Raw genomic sequence first — 17,801 nt, 5'->3', positions numbered from 1 at the left:
ATTTTATGTTTTTGCATTTTGATTTTTTAATTAGTTTGAAAATTTTATACAATCAAATATAAGATTTCTTTAATTACTTTGAAAAATTTAGAGCGAAGAAAGACAGAATCGCATTTAAAGTAGTAGGGTGGAGGAAATTTTGATTGTGATGATAGATACAAAGATAGTGATTCTATTCACGACAACACCATTGTTAGGAGTTGAGGTTAGCAACAGAATTTGTGTTGGAGGAGTCGAGATAGAAGAAGATAGAGCTGGAGTGATCACTAATGGCTTCGAAGGAGCAATAAATGAAGTCGATGGAGAATGAGCAAAGTCGAAGTTGATGGTGAAGTACTGATGGAATGAGGGGGAGTCACGCCCGATGAAGCAAGGAATGAAAACAGAATTCAAATCGAAGGTGTCACCAATGTTTGTGGAGGAGCAGATTTTGGAGAAGGAAATGGCAACAACTTGGTTGGATAAGAGGTTGTGTGGTGCTGAGATCATGATCAACCGATAGTCTCTAGATGTTTATTTTAATTACAATGTAATAATGAATATTTCTTAATAAATCAATTGCAATCTCATTTGTATGGTTGGGGTAGTTTAGACTTTTATAAATTCGTTTATTTTTTTTATGCCATTTTTACAAATGAAATCTTGATTTGCTATTTTTACAAATGAAAAGTTAAAATCTGTCATTCTTCTTGTTAGCCCCTTCTAATATTGTCATATTGGCCTAAAGACTTTCTTAGTAGTTTTTTTGTCTCACATATGATTAAGGGTATAAAAGGTTTAGTTCGGTTCGGTTTGTTGGGCAAACCGATCCGAATCGAATTTTCTAATATGTAAAAATCGAACCACATATGCGGTTTGGTTTGGTTTTAAATTCGATTTTATTATTTTAAAAAAATCTATGTTATATTTTTTTAAATTAGAAAATGGTTCGGTTCGGTTATTCAGTGTTGTTCTTCAAATTAAAAATAGTTCGGTTTTAAATTTGATTTTATTTTTTTAAATATATAAATATACAAATAAATAAATATATATATATATTAGTTAAAAACGATTTAGTACGATTTTAAATTTGGTTCTCGAAATTGAAATCGAGGTTCGGTTTCAAAATTTCTTCAAACTAGACCAAACATTTTTCGATTTTACTGAATTTTTTATTGGATTGAACTCGATTTTTAGAAAGGATTCCGTATGATTATGTTGTCAGTTTATAGTTTCACTTGATATCCCGACCCTACCTCTTATGGTTAACGCCTCTCTGAAGATTTTGGGTGAAGCCATTTTTTTTTTATCTCTCAGAAATTTCATAAAATGGAGTTTCTAGAGATCCCCAATGACCAATCCTTGCATGAATTGCTAATGATCCAATAAGTCCAACATTAATTCCTTCAGACATGTCAATTGGGCAAATGCATCCATAATGACTAGGATGGATATCTCGTATCCAAAATCTAGCAGCTCGCCCTGTCAATCCTCCTGGGTCCAAATAACTCAATTTTCTCCCATGAACTATTTGTGTCAATGGATTAGTTTGATCTAAAACTTGAGATAATGGGTGTAATCCGAAAAAAGATTCAAATGTGGTTGTTAATGGAGTTGAAGTTACCAAATTCTAAGTAGTCGGTATCAATTTATGTCTAATTGCTCCACATATAGTTCCTCTAACCATATTTTCTAAAGGAACTAGAGGTTAGATGATTTGCACTTTCAACCCTAACACATATAGCTCGTGAAGTATAATTGGATCATATTGCCAATTTCCACAAAGAGTACTATTTTTTACTTTTAAAAGAACATCCTAATGTTTTATTACTGATCATCACAAAAACTTAGATTGAATTACAGGACACACATAATTTAAGGAACTAAAGATGTTGACACAAAAAATTCCACCCATGTATTTTTGAAAATGTCATACATATGATTTTAGCTTTTACATTGTTAAACAGATCTTTGTAGTAAATCTTTTCTAATTCTTACGTTTATATTAAGGTGAGTTTACCTCAATTATCTCAATTACCTGAAGAATTAAGAAGAGAAGAAATAGTTTCGTAAAGATTACAAATTTTCTTTTCTTTCTTCAAAGGTTGTTACAGTTCATGAGCACAACGAATAGTGGAAAGCTATGATTTCATCAAATACATTGAATCTTTTATATAAGAAAAAGGAAACATTGGATTTGATATTTTACGAATTTCAATTATGGGCAGTCCCGCGGATGACGGACCCAAAAAATTTCATATATTTCTGCAGCCGAGTGGTTGGAAGGGACTTTTCATTCAACTTCAAGAACAACACACAGAAAGTGGATTAGATATTACAATTTTTAATTTCTTAGGTTATGGGAACGACCCCCCATTGAAAGTGATGCTTTTTTCATCACCTGCTCCTTCTGGCTGCTTGAATTCCGGGTTCAATCACTTCCATTGCCGAAAAAGAATATATTTCTCTTCTCCGAGTCAAAGGCAGCTTTTCCCAGATTTGACGCTTAGTGCTCGTCTTCTTCCACATTCCCCTTCACTTCCATCCAAAAAAACCCACAACAACTAGTGGGTATCACAACTCAATTAGACTCTATTCTACTCTCTCTCGTTCGCCCCTTTCAAAATGGGAATGCCTAAAACTGGTCAGTCAGTCAAACCCCTCTTCTTTTTTCTACTCTGTTTTTTTTTATATGCTTTAATTACTGGACCCCATTTGTGAATCTGTGATTGCTGTCTTGAATCTGTTTGATAAAATGCCTCTATGAATTTGTTGTGTGGTTTGTCAATAGTGAAGTAGTTGATCTTGATCTGGGGTTCTGTCTTTAATGTGTGGTTTAGTTGGTGCCCTGTATGTGTTTGATGAAATGCCTGAATGAGGTATTCTTTTAGAACTTTAATGAATATACTGACAGAAATTAACAAGCCCTCACTTGCACGAAAGTGTAAAGTAATCGATTGGAATGGTAAAACTGCTCGAACTAGGACATATACTTTGGGCTGAATAGAAAAAATGTGCAGCCTTATGATTTCAGGAGGGGAACAGATTGGACTTGTGCTACAGAATGATTACTTTGAGTTGTCACTATTCACTAAAGTTTTGATTAAGTTGAAAGAAAAATTATAAATTTTGAGACAAAAGCTGATGATTATAGGCCGATTCAATTTGGTTATTTAAAAAGACTTTTTCAGTAATCTTCACGTGCCTCTGGCTTTTGAGGAGAGAGATACCATGCCTCAAATGATTATGATTAGATTTAAATAAAGGAATGACCCCCCATACTAATTCCCTTGATTTGGGCAAGAATGATCATCTCACCTCACACTTTGACCGAAAATTCACCTCTCTCTAACCGAAAAAGCAGCCTGCTTTTGGTTATTTACTTTATCCCCTATCACTCTCAGACTGGACAGAGCTAGAAAATTTTACTTTTTCACAGGTATTTGATATTTCGTGCTTTTGTAGATGGTCAAATTCTTTGGTTTTACTCCACCCCAAGTCATAATAAGGTTCAAAAAGGTAAACCCTTCAGCCGTGTCTTTTAATGAAGATAATTACGTTTTCTAAAGTATAAGATCATAGACTTAAGGAGCACTCTAAGTAAAGTACTACTCCCCTCTCAAGCACACCCAATATGCACCATTTTAATAATTGTTTATACAGATCAGATTAAGCCATTTTGTACCAAATATATCTAAAGTATTATTAGGAAAGAATATCATATGCATTGTCTGTTAGGAATGAGACATTAAATTATATTTTAGAGTCCCAAAGCTCAATAATGTATGGTTTTGGTAGGAAAAAAACACTTTAGTCAATGTGGAGCCAGTTTAGAGCATAAGCACTACACAGTGCTTGGAATCTCAGTGGCAGAGAAATTTTAGCTTCAATTTATTGCCCCAACAACTTGCGCAATTCCAGAACAAAATGCCAACTGAAACCATCTTCCATCTTTCTGTATGTATAATGAAGATTGAAAGTGGAATTTAATTGAGTGTTTCTGGTAGGCAAAGTTGGTGTATGAATTAGGAAATAGCCAAAAAGGAGTATGCTAACAGGTTTATTTATTTGATTTCAATGCCCCTCCTAGCCATTATTACTCAACTTGGGGGTGTCCATGGAGCATGAACAAGAAGCCATCCTAAACCGTTCCTGTTTTTTAGCACTCCAATTAATGTTTGGCTTTCAAGTTAGAAAAGTCAAAATTTGTGTACTTGCATGTGTGCTTTTTCTAAATCATGTGAAGAAATAAGTTTTAACTCCTGTTTGGTCCGTGAAATTGTGATTTATAAAAGTTAAATAAAACTTGAGTATGAAATATGAGTTGGTGTAGTCAACTAATCTAGATTAAGTAACTTAATATACCATTTGTAAGACTGACTTTTTAAATCAAGACTACAAAAATATAATCCATAAGTTAACCATCCCCTAATGGATTAGGTTTCCTACAATAATGTAAAGGGTCTTCTCTGAAACTGGCAAACAGGCACAAGCCACAACACCCATATTTGGTACTAAGTGATAAACATTGATTTATTCATATTATAATGTTGTTTTTATTGTATTAAATAAGTTAATCAACACCATATAGTTATACGACCCATTTCTCACATTGACCAACCTACCCCCCTATGCCTTTGGTTGTATTTTGTAGCAATGTAATTTAATAATTGAATTATGGAAGATGCATCTCATTGCCCTTGCTAGCCATAAGATCCTCTCTTATAGTTGGAAACTATTGTAAATGGCCTCATATAATAGTGACAAATAAATTATCACTAATGTTAGAAAAATTGAGTCACCTACAATTTCTTGAATGGTCCAAATTACATAAAGAAGCCATATCCTATGATTCCCCTGTCCTTTTATTATTCTTTTGATCAATTCTAGTTGACTGCAGATTTTAGAATGTTAGACTATAATACTTAAACCCTAACTTTATCTGCTATAAAGTATTGAATGTTTATTGGGATTTAATTAATCACTACATAGATGCTAATATAGTTTTTGGTTGAAGTCATTTTAATAGTCAAATAAACAATAGATGGCAAAAAGGATTATAGATTTTTGAGAACAAGATAGAAAGAGGAAGGGTTGATACAAAAGAGAACATAGTATGTCCAAAAAAAAAAAAAAAAAAAATTATGGTTGCATGTTGTTGAGTAAGAAATTGTATTTTAATAGGAAATAGTAACCTACTACATATTTCATTTTTGCATTATATTGTTTTAAGAATATACATTAAAAGAAAAAAAAAAAGTCTAAATACTACTTTGCTTATTTTATCTTCGATTTTTATTCATTTAGTCATTGTACTTTTAAAATATTCATTTTGGTCATTGTACTCTCAAAATACTTTCAATTTTGGTTTAGTTTTATCTTTGTACCTCCAACAAATGATCATTTTAGTTCTTTAAGAATGAAATAAAAATGAAAATGAAAGGACTAAATTGCATACTCAAACATAAATATTTTAAAGTATAGAAACGAAAATGAACATTTTAAAATTACAAATACCAAAATGAAGTAAAGTTGATAATATAAGGACCACGATAGTATTTAAATCGAAACATGAAAAAAAAAAAAAAAAAAGAGAAGAAAACTAGTGAGTCTACTAATATGAACGTATCTTAATAGTAATTAACATTGGTTGAAATTCTTATACCTAACATTTATTGTAACTTTGCTTAAAAAAGAGGGGGAAAAAAACTAGTGAGTCCCAGAACTAAAATTTCATGAAGTGTAAGATCTAAAACAAGAATAAAAAAAAATATTATTTATGTGGAAAAAGAAGAGGAATTGATATGTTGGTTAGTGGAGAAGAAATAATTGGATATTATAAGGAAATTGTAAAGTAATAGTAAACCCTAAGCTCGAATAATTAGAGTGAGGACCCGAGAAAATGCAGTACCCAAATCACGTGGCCTACTCATTATTGGTTCAATTTGTCAAGTCAAACAACAGTCCATCTTAGCTCAGTTCCAAGACAATAAAGTATTTATTTTAGCAGTATCTTTTAAAATAAAAATAATAATATAAAAAATAATTCTAAAAAAGTTGAACTGAAAATCAGCTAAGGCCCAAGGGCCCAGAAGGCCTTCCAACGCGGGCCCAAGCCACAAACAAGCCCACACACCAACTCAATGACAACTAGGATGATTAGGGTTGGCAAAATTTCTCGTATGGGGAGGGTATCCTGTCCATTTTTAAATATATATATATACATATATATTAGGTATTTAACTTTTTACATTTAGTTTAGTTTTTAATTTAGTCCAACTAAAGTGTCCAAGCTCAAACCAAAGAGAATTTTAGGAATTTTTTTTCTTAAAGAAAGTCTCCATGGGAGAACAAAAGGGAAAACAGGGAATCCCTGCCCCCATCCCCGCCTTCAAATGGTGGGGACGGGGACGGAAAATCCCTCGTCCCGCTCCGCCTCGATCCTCTTGCCAACTCTAAGGATGAGTCATAAAACGTTGAAAAATTGGATGGTATAGCAAAGTTGGAGGTTTATTTTGGAAGAATGTCAAAACTAAGATTGTTCCGATTTATGGTAAATATGCTACGTTGCACATGTTTCTATCATTCAATAACGATATCGAACCTAACCCTTGCTCTGTAGGACAATAACTATATGCTAACTTTGGATATAAAACAACATTGGTGCTAGATCTTAACTTGTAGGTTACTAGTGACATTGATTAGGTTGTATTTGCTGACTTGAACTCGATATGTTGAACAAGGTTACCATATCCATCAATGTAACTTCTCATACTTGATGTTTAAAAAGGAATATTTCCAAATTATCAGTATGTTTTTTCAATATCATCTAAAAAACAAGTAATATTTAGCAATTTGACTTTTAAAATGGCCAAGACTTGGAAAAAAAAGTTCTTAAAAGTGGAAATTTTAGTAGTTATTAGTAAAGAGCTTCATTTTTTTTAAAAAAAAATAATGAATTATATAACAAAAAAAAATACAACTTCATATCAATGAAGAATATGGATTTGATGCAAATATAATATAAACTAAATGACATATTAATCAGAATAATTTTACATGCATAATCATCCGTAAATTATAATGTTAGATTAAAACGTAACTTTTTACAATTTTATTTATCTATCAATGGTTACTAAGTAGGTTTACTTATTTGAAAGACGGAAATGAAGACGAAGCCAATTGATTGGAGCTGTAAAGCTGAGCCGAGTGAAGAAGGAATGTGAGAAGAAAGTTGATCGTGATAAGTGATAACGGCTTGGCTCAAGCCAGACTGATGGATAAGAGAGTCATTGAGGGATTCTCAATTATTAATTCCCATTTGAAGTAAATAAGTTCAAACATTCAACATATTCAACAGCTATTCACATTTCTTTAACTTTTACAGTTTGTTATTGTAACTATTTGTATAAAAAAAATTAGTATAAATACTCATCATTTACAAATTCGTAGAATACAACATACAAAGCTTCAAGAAACCTTGAAATCAGTAAAAAAAAAAAGTTGTGACTTAGCTCTTGAATAAAATCTCCTCTCCTTCTCGTGATGTAGGCATCATTTGTCGAACCACGTATATCATCGTGTAGACCTCTTCTTTCTCTTTTCTTCTACAAGATTGCATGTTCTTCATCACTATCGTTTACTCAAGCAGTCGCATGAAACAAACAGAAAAAAAAAATTAGGGTTAGAGAAGTTCTGCAAATTCGATAGAGAGAACGGGAGAGAGAAATTAATTCTCCAAAAAAATCTCATCAGAACAAAAATATATTCATTCACTTCTATCAGATAAAAGTCAGTGTGCTGGAAGATCGTGGACAAAGCATATCCAAAAACTTTACCAAACTAATTTAATTGGGACAAAATTCTTGGATTTACGATTTTGGATCAGCAAAGTAGGGCCATTAATTCATCATTTAGGCTTTTAGATCACAATCAACAGAAGGCCCAACACCATTCCTGTTTTTATTATTTTATTTATATATAGCAATTGTGGGACCCAGAGAAAGCGCAGAGTGCACCCTCCCACGACTAATAATTACTCCAATCGCCTTGCATGGTACATAATCCAGACCGTAGAGAATAAAGTTTCGTTATTTTCTGAGCGTACACGTGTCTTGATCATTTTATTTATTTATTTATTTATTGTAATAGTTTCGGTGGGTCCAGCAAGTCAGATAGAACACGCTTGTGAGTGACTGTACCTGATTATCATTGAAAGTCAAAAAAGTCAACGATTTGGTTTCAAATTTAGTTGAGCGGCGCCGACGTAGCTTTTTTTTTCTCTCTTTTAATTTTTTTGGTCTTTTACGACGTCGTTTTCCTCTTGAGTTCTTCATTTATTGATCCTAAAGTATTTTCTTTAGCGTTTAATAATCTACCATTTTCTTTTTTTTTTCCCCTTTTACATACATTATTTTAGTATAATTGGATGAGGAGATTTGAACAACAGAATTTTTTGTCTTTTTTTTTGTGATGGAATAATTAAGCTTTTCCTAATCGTTTTAATTTCTTCTAAAAATATCAATGGCTTATTTTATGATTATCATTAATTTGAAGTAAGAGATCAATGAGAAGATAAGATACTAAATCCATGAAGTAAATAAAAATTAGAGAGACAAAGCAAATACTAATAGAGACAGTCAATTCACGAACATATGAATGTTGTTCAATACGAAAATAAATATGTGAAAGTAATGTGAGAATATATATATTTAAAAAAAAGAAAAAATTAGTGTATGTGGCTCTCCTTGAACAACTTCTTGAAAATGATTAATAATAAAAAAGATTATGAATGGAGCAGATTTAATATAGATTTGAGATTTGAGTCCTTCAATTTTATGCTCTTTATATAATATATATATATATATATATATAAAAAAAAGACAATTAGCTAGTCCAATTATAAATATGTCTTCCAACCTCTTTAGATCCAGGTTTAAGCTCCATAAGTCGTTCGTCAATAAATTTTCTAGATCTGACAGTATATGAGAGAAAGATTAATGAAAAAAAGTTTAGATTAGTGAAAATTTTTGGTTGATTTTAAAAGGATGGGTAAAAAATGAAAGATCACACACATGGATAAGTGTTAGACACATAACTCTAATTAATATTTAATTTCCGTAGTTTAACTTATAATATTCAGTTAATTGATTATGAATACTCAATTGGAGTTCTATATAGTCATCACCCCATTCTTCTATTTTGTCCTTGGAAAACAAGAATTACCATTCATAAAAAGCATCATTTTAGATTAGAAAAATTTCACAAAATAACTCAATTTCAAAAACTTTTATGTGGATGACTTATTCCTAAAAATTTATCTATGACTAACCTTTTACCCATGTGAAATACCAATTTTATCCCCAATTTTTTAAAAAAACACTTCAAACTACTTTACGAAGGATCATTCACCCCACTTTGTCGTTTACTGTGCAATTTTGGCTTTTTTTTTCTCTTGTTTTTTCCCTCTCATTTTCTCTTGTCGTCTCCCATATTTATCCAAGCGTTTGGCCACTTTCTCCTTAATCGTCTGTACAAATTTTTCACTGTTGTCGATTTCTGAAAGGTATGTGATGCTTCGACTTGAATGCATGTTGATATTCGTTTAGGGTTCTCGTCGATCGTTTAGGGTTCGCAAAGGTTCACGTCTATCTTTTATTAAATGATCTCCAACTTTTTTTAAATGATCGTGTATCGTTCTTAAGAGATCGTTTAGATAATTCTAGGCCAGCGTTTAGTATTCTTTCAAACGATCAGTTAGAGAAACATAAACAATCGTTTAGATAAAGATGTGCGATTGCTTAGTTTTGTTTACGCAATCGTTTAGTTGTTTGTTACGCGATCGTTTCTGTACTTGTAATGTGATCGTTTAGGTATTTGTAATGCGATCCTTCAGTTATTTGTTATGATTGTTTTGTTTTTTATCTGATCGTTTAGTTTTCTGTTACGTGATCGTTTAGTTATTTGTTATTCGATCGTTTAGTTTTTATTATACAATTATTTAGTTGCTTTAGGCGATCATTTACTTATTGTGGTAATGTATACGTTTGTTATAGATTGCTAAGATGGTCGTCCCTACAAAGAAATATTTTTCTAATATAGTTTCTTGCCAAGTCCACAAAACTGCGTCGGTTATTAAGGATAAATTGACAGAAGAGCAGATGAGAATGTTTAGGACAACGACCTTCGGTCCACTGTTAGACGTAGATCTTGTATTTAATAGGCTAATTTTCACCATTTTATGTTGAGGTAGGTAACGGATGTGAACCCAGACGTTATATCATTCAACATAATGGGGAAGAAGGTAACATTCTCCCAATATGATTTTAATTTAATAACTGGGTTGTGGTCGACCAAGGAAATAGTAGAAAGAGTAACAAGTAGTGAAAGAATGCAAAAACCCATTCTTGGACCGAATGACCCAAATGATAAGGATAGTTCTTGTAAGGACGTGGAGAATGTGTTCGAGAAGTTCACTTTTACAAACGATGAAGATGCCATCAAGATTGCATTGGCATTATTCATCGAAACAGTGATGATTGGAAAAGACAAGAAGACCCAATTTGATGTAAGGACATTTAGGATTGTTGATGACCCTGAAGTCTTTAGATATTATGACTAGTCGTTCGTCTTTTTCAAACGTACACTGAATAGTATGAAGACTATCATGTGCGGGAAGAATGAGGCACATGAGACAAAGAACGCAGAAAATGCTCATCATGCCTCATATTACCGTATAAAAGGATTTTCACTTGCATTCCAGGCATGTACTTTCATTTCCATTTCACTTTCATTTGTGTGTTATATATGTGTAACAAAGCTCCCATATCATAGGTTTGGACTTACGAAATTTTATCTGCATCAAGTAAGTTCATAGCCACCAAAGTCAGCAAGGCTGCAATTCCCAAAATTTTTAGATTTACTTATTCTCATGCTCCATCTTATAAATCATTGAGTAAGAAAATGTTTCTACTACAACGAGGACGGACACTGGAAAAGAAACTGCCCAAAGTACCTTGCAGAGAATAATGCCGAAAAAGTAAAACAAGAAAACTAGTTTATGAAGAATGTTTGCGGAAGGCGAGATAACCCTTAGGGTTATGAACATAAGAGGTTGTCTCAGTAAAATTAGTGGAGTTTCTGAAGCTGTTATTCAGAGATAGATTCATTATATTAGATAATGTATTTTTTGTTTCTAATCTTATACCTATCTCTTGTTAGAACAATTGTATAAAGTATCTTTTAACATAATTGAAGTGTTCATTAGCAAAAGGAGTATTTTTACTTGTTCTACAAGAAAAAAACATATATGTTAAAACCAACCAAAACGAAGACCATTTTAAATATCGAGATGTTTAAAATGGCTGGAACGAAAAACAAAAGGCAAAATGCTTTTTCAAGTACACATCTTTGGCACTTAAGACTTGGCCCTATTAATCTCAATAGGATTGAGAGATTGGTTAAAAGTGGTCAGCTAAACCAGTTAGAAGACAACTCTTTACCTCCATGTGTGTCTTGTCCTAAGGTAAAATAACTAAAAGATCTTTTCTTTGGAAAAGGTCTTAAAGACAAAGAACCCTTAAAACTCGTGCATTTGGATCATTGTGGACCAATGGATGTTAAAGCACGAGAAGGATATGAATATCTCATCAGATGATTATTCAAGGTACGGTTATGTTTATTTAATTCATCATAAGTCTGAAGCACTTGAAAAGTTCAAGGTGTATAAGGCTAAAGTTGAGAACTTATTAGGTAAAACATTTAAGACACTTCGATCAAATTGAGATGGAGAGTACATAGACCTGAGATTCAAAGACTATTTGATAGAACATGGAAACCAGTCACAACTCTTTGCACCTGGCACCTTAGCAGAACCATGTATGGGGAAGAAAAAACCAAACCCTATTAGACATGGTTCGGTTGATAAATAAGCTATACTTAGTTGCCTAATTAGTTTTGGGGATACGCAGTAGAGACTGCTATATACATTTTTAACATAGTTTCCATTAAGAGGATTTCTGAATCTTCATATGAGTTATGGAGAGGTCATAAAAGTTGTTTATAATACATAAAAGTTGTTTACATTATTTCATAATTTTGGGATGACCGACACACGTATTGATGCAAAATCCTAAGGGATTGGAACGTCGTTCAAAAGTATGCCTATCCGTAGGCTACCCAAAAGCTTAATCCTTCTTCAATGCAGAAGAAAATAAAGTATTTGTATCAACAAATGCTATTTTTTCTTGAAGAAGACCCCGTGAGAGATCATCAATCTTATGATAAGCTAGTATTTTTGCCAAAGTTTCCATAGAACTTACAGAAAATCAACAAAAGCTATTGATTAAGCTAGTCCAAGAACAAAAGTTGTTAGAACTAGTTAGATGCATCTTTCTCAAGAGTTGATAGTGCTTCGACATGTGGGAGGATTGTGTGACAACTTGACTGTAACATGGGTTTAGGATAAACTCATGTCATCAATACTTGATGATGATGTTAAGACTCTATTGACCTACAATTAGGCAATGAATGAACAAAGAAACAATGTCCCAACACACCTCAAGGAGTTGAGATATAAGATGCATTCCTTATATGTTGAAAGTTAGAAGTCTACTATATGTTAATCAGTTTCCAAAGGTCCTCACAGCTAAAGTGTTTGAGGGTTACCTAGTGAGTCTAAAACTACGGGTTGTATAATCTAGGGCAAGTGGGAGAAAAACCCATGGGTATATGATACCTAGTGAAGACAAACCATGGGTATGTGATACCCTAGTTTATTGATTTTCTCTCTAAAACTTAACAACTCAAGATTATGTGTATATGTGTTACCACTAAAGTTTTAGTCCAAGTGGGAGTTTCTTGGGTATTATGTCCTAAAACTCGTGGTTTGTAAACAATAAACTTATTTTGTTATCAATAAAGATGTAAATTTGTTATTTGAATATATGAATTGCTCATTTCATTTTAGAAAGAACCTAAATCCAATAATCTAAGATTCATGGCTATAACATGAATACTTGGACTTTATGTAGCGACATAAAAGTGGATCAAGTTTAAGTAAATATTCTAAAAGGTCTATAGTATATGGATAAGATTGGGTACCTTATTCTAGAGATACTATCAGATGCGACCCACTTTGTATTTAGTACAAACGATGTGATCCTGAATCGTTCATGTGGAGACATGCGAGTTGGGGCATCCTGTGCAAAGAGTTTGTATAAGACCGAACCAAGAAATAAACCATTCTTACTTTATAACGTTATTTATTGTTTAAGACTGACTATTTAAAAGTAATAACCCAGGTAACTTGAACTTAATCCCAAGCAAACTATGAACTTCTGTTTATTTGAAATTATTCTTAGATTTACATGAATGAGGGTTAGCTCAATAGCACCGACTCAATAAGTCCCCCATTTCAAAAGTAAGATTGGGTAGATAGCTGAGGATATAAGGTGCAAGACGATAGTGACTCTACCCGCATTTAGGGAGAGTAAAAAGGTCGTTTCCTTAAGTGATGACTTCAGATCTTGAATAAGGGGCCCCACCCTCTCATTGACTTAAAATGGACTTGGATTAGTGATTGGATCACAAACTAATTATTCATTAGAGAATCAGTGAGACTTAAGGAGTAAGATGTAATCTCAGAGGTAGAACAACTTTTGACCCAGTCGTTACTACGAACAACCTGTGAAGGGTTGACCTACTGATTATGGTTATATCGAATGAACAGAAATATATCTATAGTGAGGGACTACATCTACTGAGGTTTAATGGAGTGACCCGATAGTTAACGAATATTGGCTAATCAGGTTAAAGAATTTAGCCGGTTAATCTCGAATCTTTGGAGCCCATGATCTATAGGTGTATGAGGTCCCTCTGCTAGTTCACATCGGACTAAATATTAGAATAGTATAACGAGTAAATTTGAAGTGTTCAAATTCAAATTAGGGAATAAGTGTTAAATATATACGATATATTTAACGACGTATCATCAACTGAGAATGGAATGATAAAGAGAGAATTAAAGATATTTAAATAATATATCAATATCAAGATATAAATAGGGATTCATATTGATAAAGATTAGCATTGAATTTGATAATGAATATTAAATTAAATTAATTAAATTGTTTAATTAATTATTTAATATTAATTTAGTTTTAGATTAATTATTAGAATTAACTTTGAAAATAAATGGAATTAGTCAAAGTAGGTTAAAAGTCAAAATGTTGATTCACCATACTTTGAAAGTCAAAAAGTCAAAGGATGACTACACTAAGTGGAAAATTCCAAAATCTTTTTTGTTTTATTTTTAAATTAAAATTGTATTTAATTAAAATTTGACTAAAGTCAAATGTTGACTCCAAAAATCAAAGGTCAAAAGTGAAGGTATGGTGAAGTTCCGCAGAGGAAGTGAGATCTTCCCAATTTTACAATTTTTATAAAATTACAAACTTAAAGCATGCTGAAAAGGAAGGAAAAATTAGGGAAGAATTGAAACCTACCCTTAAAGCAAAAGGTCTTCACGTAATTCCTTCTCTCTGATCACGAACACTTATATTCTCTTGGGAATAAGAATCTAGGAGTTGTGGGCTCTGAATTTTGAAAAGAATGAGAGAATTTGAGAGGGGAGAAGAAATGACTGTTTTCAAATATGAAAAAATGAACCAAAATATTTACAAAATATAGCAAAATTTTATAATTATCAATGATAGACACTGATAGAATCTATTAGTGTCTATCAGTGACATTGATAAACACTAGTGTCTATCAACGTTTATTATTGATAGTTCTAAAATTTTGCTATATCTTCTAAATATTTTCTGCAGTTTTACCACTTGAAATAATTTCTCGAGAAGAAAATTGTGTTTTCTTCATCAAAAAACCTAGAGAGAATCATTTTGAATGAATCGTAAAAACTGAACAACCCCTTCCCCTACATGTCCGATTGAGAGAGAATTAAGGGGAGGGAAACTCCCTCCCTTTAATTTTAAAAATAAAATAAAATAAATTTAATTAGTAATTATAAATATATATATATATAACTAGCTTGTTATATGTATATAACTATATGCTATATCAAATATAATACATAACTTATAGTTTTCATATTGTATCAAATACAACATAACCTATAGTTTTATTTCTCTAAATCATTCATGATATTTAATATAAATTATATTTATACTAAATTTAATTATATGAATCTCATCATATAATTAATATTTGAATCATATTCAAATCTTCATTTCCTCTCAAATAAACTTTATATTATAACGTATCAAATACATTATATTAATTATATCATATATAATTAATTCCCTCAATTAATTTGAATAATTCAAATTAATCTAAAATTATTTCTCAATAATCACTGTTGAGCTACAGAGGGAATCTTATGGACCTATAGATTGAAGCTCTAATGGTACTTGGATAATTAATTAAACTCTTTAATTAAGTTACCCAACATCCGTTAACTGTCGGTCACTCCATTAAAGACTGGCAGATGTAATCTTCATACTATAGATATATTTTTGTGTCCATTGAATATAACCAATCAATAGTGCGACGACCCTTCACAAATTGATTGGAAGTACAGCTAGGCCAAAATTTCCATTTAGCCCCCTATAGTTATATCTAACTCCTTAAGTGAAAGAACTCTAAACATAGAGAACCAATGAGTGGAAACAGATCATTCCAAATCCCATTGTGAAATAACATCAACTTTTACAATCTAACACAGAACAGTTATGCATCAAGTCTAAACTACAACATGCTACAAAAATTAAAACAAATGATCAAATAAGGTTTCCCTCCTTTATCCATATACTACAGACCATTTAGGTTATCACTTAAAGCACAATCTACTTGTATGTCTCCACATACATGCTTAAGTTACAACGATAACCAGGGATCTTAGTTTATTGGTTTGTGGTTAATGCAACTAAAATATCTCACATTTCATAGACTGAAGTGAATAAAATATCTTATATTATAAATCACCAAATGTTTGTTCATACAGCTGTTTACAAAATATCTCAATGTGAAAAAACATCAACATTTACAATCTAACACAGAACAGTTATGCATCAAGTCTAAATTACAATGTACCTTTGAAGAACTTTTCATCTTGAATTTCCTCGATCTAACATCATGAACGCAACACAAGCAAACCAGTGAACAACACGAACTGGTGAATACTCGCTCACAACCGAGTTAAACTCGATACTCGACCCTCGAATGTAAACTCGACACTACCACGAGGATACCTTGGTATTCTCGGGGTGTGAATCCATGAGGTGTGGGCTCTGTATGGATTTGGTAGAGGGAAGGAGGAACTTGACGATTGGGTAGACGATCAAGTAAGTGGGAAAACGGAGGAGTCTACTGTTTAGACTTGGGTACTCGATTGTTTAGTAGCAAGTAGCTATCGTATAGGTAACTCATTCCTTGATCGTTTACTCTTTAAAAAAAACTATCGTATAACTTTTTCTACTTGTGCATTGGTTTATGAAAAAATGAAAACGATTTTTATTTTATCCATCAGTTATCAAAAACTGATTACAACTTTCCACAAAGTCGGTTATTAGGAGAAAAAATCGAAAATCAATTATCATATATAAACCATAGTTTTAATATTTATAACCTATAGTTTTAATATCACATCTCATGCAATATATAAACCATAGTTCTTTTTCTCCTTTATGGTATTTAATACAAATCATATTTATATTAATTCCTCCATTCAAATAATGTATTAAATACATCAAATCAATTATATCATATATAATTTAACTAATTTAATTATATCATGTATAATCAAATTCCCTCTTGTTAATTTGAACACTTCAAAATAACCCAAAAACTGATTCTCAACATGAATCCATTGAGCTACCAAGGGGATCTTATGGACCTGTAGCTTGAAGCTCCAACGATACGTGAATAACTGACTAAATTTTTTAATCACGATATCCACCATCCGTTAACTGTCGGACACTTCACTAAAGATTGACAGCTGCACTCTTCGAACTACAAATATATTTATGTGTCTATTGGATATAACCAATCAACAGTACGATGACCCTTCACAAATCACTCATAAGTACAGCTAGGTCAATTTACCGTTTTGCCCCTGTAGTTATGTCTAACTCCTTAAGTACCACTGATTTCTCTAATGAACAATACATCACAGTCCTACTATGAGTAAACCCTTATCAGGCCAAGAGAAGGTGTGACACCATGTTGTTCAAGCCCCAGAATCAACCTTTAATGGAACAATTTATCTACTTACCTCTACTTCGAGAAAGGAGTGAATTCTGTCTTGTGTAGCCGAGTTCCCAACTCTCCAATCAGATGAATCCTCAAAGTGATAGGTTTGAGTCGACGATGTGGCCACTCGCACCCATGCAAATCAAAGGACCGCCCTCATAAGAAGGAGTTCCCAACTCACTCAGGATTAAGGTCATATTACCTATGGTCATCTTAGTGAAATGAAATTCTCTGTCATGAATGACGTTATATAACGAGATTAAACATTTCGTGGTCCGGTCTTATACAAACTCCTTTGTATAGAGCATCTCTGCTCGAATGTCTAATACACAAATTGTCAGGATCAAACCATTTGTAGCACTTTACAACACTTGTAACACCTACAAAGTGGGCCACACTCGTAGCGTCATTAGGATAAGGTTTCCCTCCTTTATCCATATACTACAAACCATTTAGGTTATCACTTAAAACACGATCCACTTGTATGTCTCCACATACATGCTCAAGTTATAATTCATTAATGCAACTAAAATATCTCATATTTCATAGACTAA

The 17,801-nt window shown here is 32.3% G+C and overlaps 1 long non-coding RNA gene across 3 annotated transcripts; it reads left to right on the top strand.

The window, feature by feature from the left end:
- The first annotated feature begins 2,182 nt into the window (after positions 1-2,182).
- On the top strand, positions 2,183-7,492 carry LOC150038309 (uncharacterized). Of its 3 annotated transcripts, none has more exons than XR_016528303.1 (2): positions 2,183-2,623; positions 7,123-7,492. It is a non-coding gene; the product is annotated as an uncharacterized LOC150038309 (long non-coding RNA). The 3 variants fall into 3 exon arrangements; XR_016528301.1 differs by lacking the exon at positions 7,123-7,492 and adding an exon at positions 3,778-4,297 and having other exon boundaries at positions 2,212-2,623; XR_016528297.1 differs by having other exon boundaries at positions 2,483-2,623; positions 7,140-7,492.
- Positions 7,493-17,801: the final 10,309 nt, after the last annotated feature.

Source organism: Benincasa hispida, chromosome 1 (genome assembly GCF_027475165.1).
Source record: "Benincasa hispida cultivar pf3 chromosome 1, pf3_genome.v1.1, whole genome shotgun sequence".
Lineage (NCBI taxonomy): Eukaryota > Viridiplantae > Streptophyta > Magnoliopsida > Cucurbitales > Cucurbitaceae > Benincasa > Benincasa hispida.
Note: the sequence above shows the minus strand (reverse complement) of the source record. Positions and strands in the feature narration are given on the sequence as shown.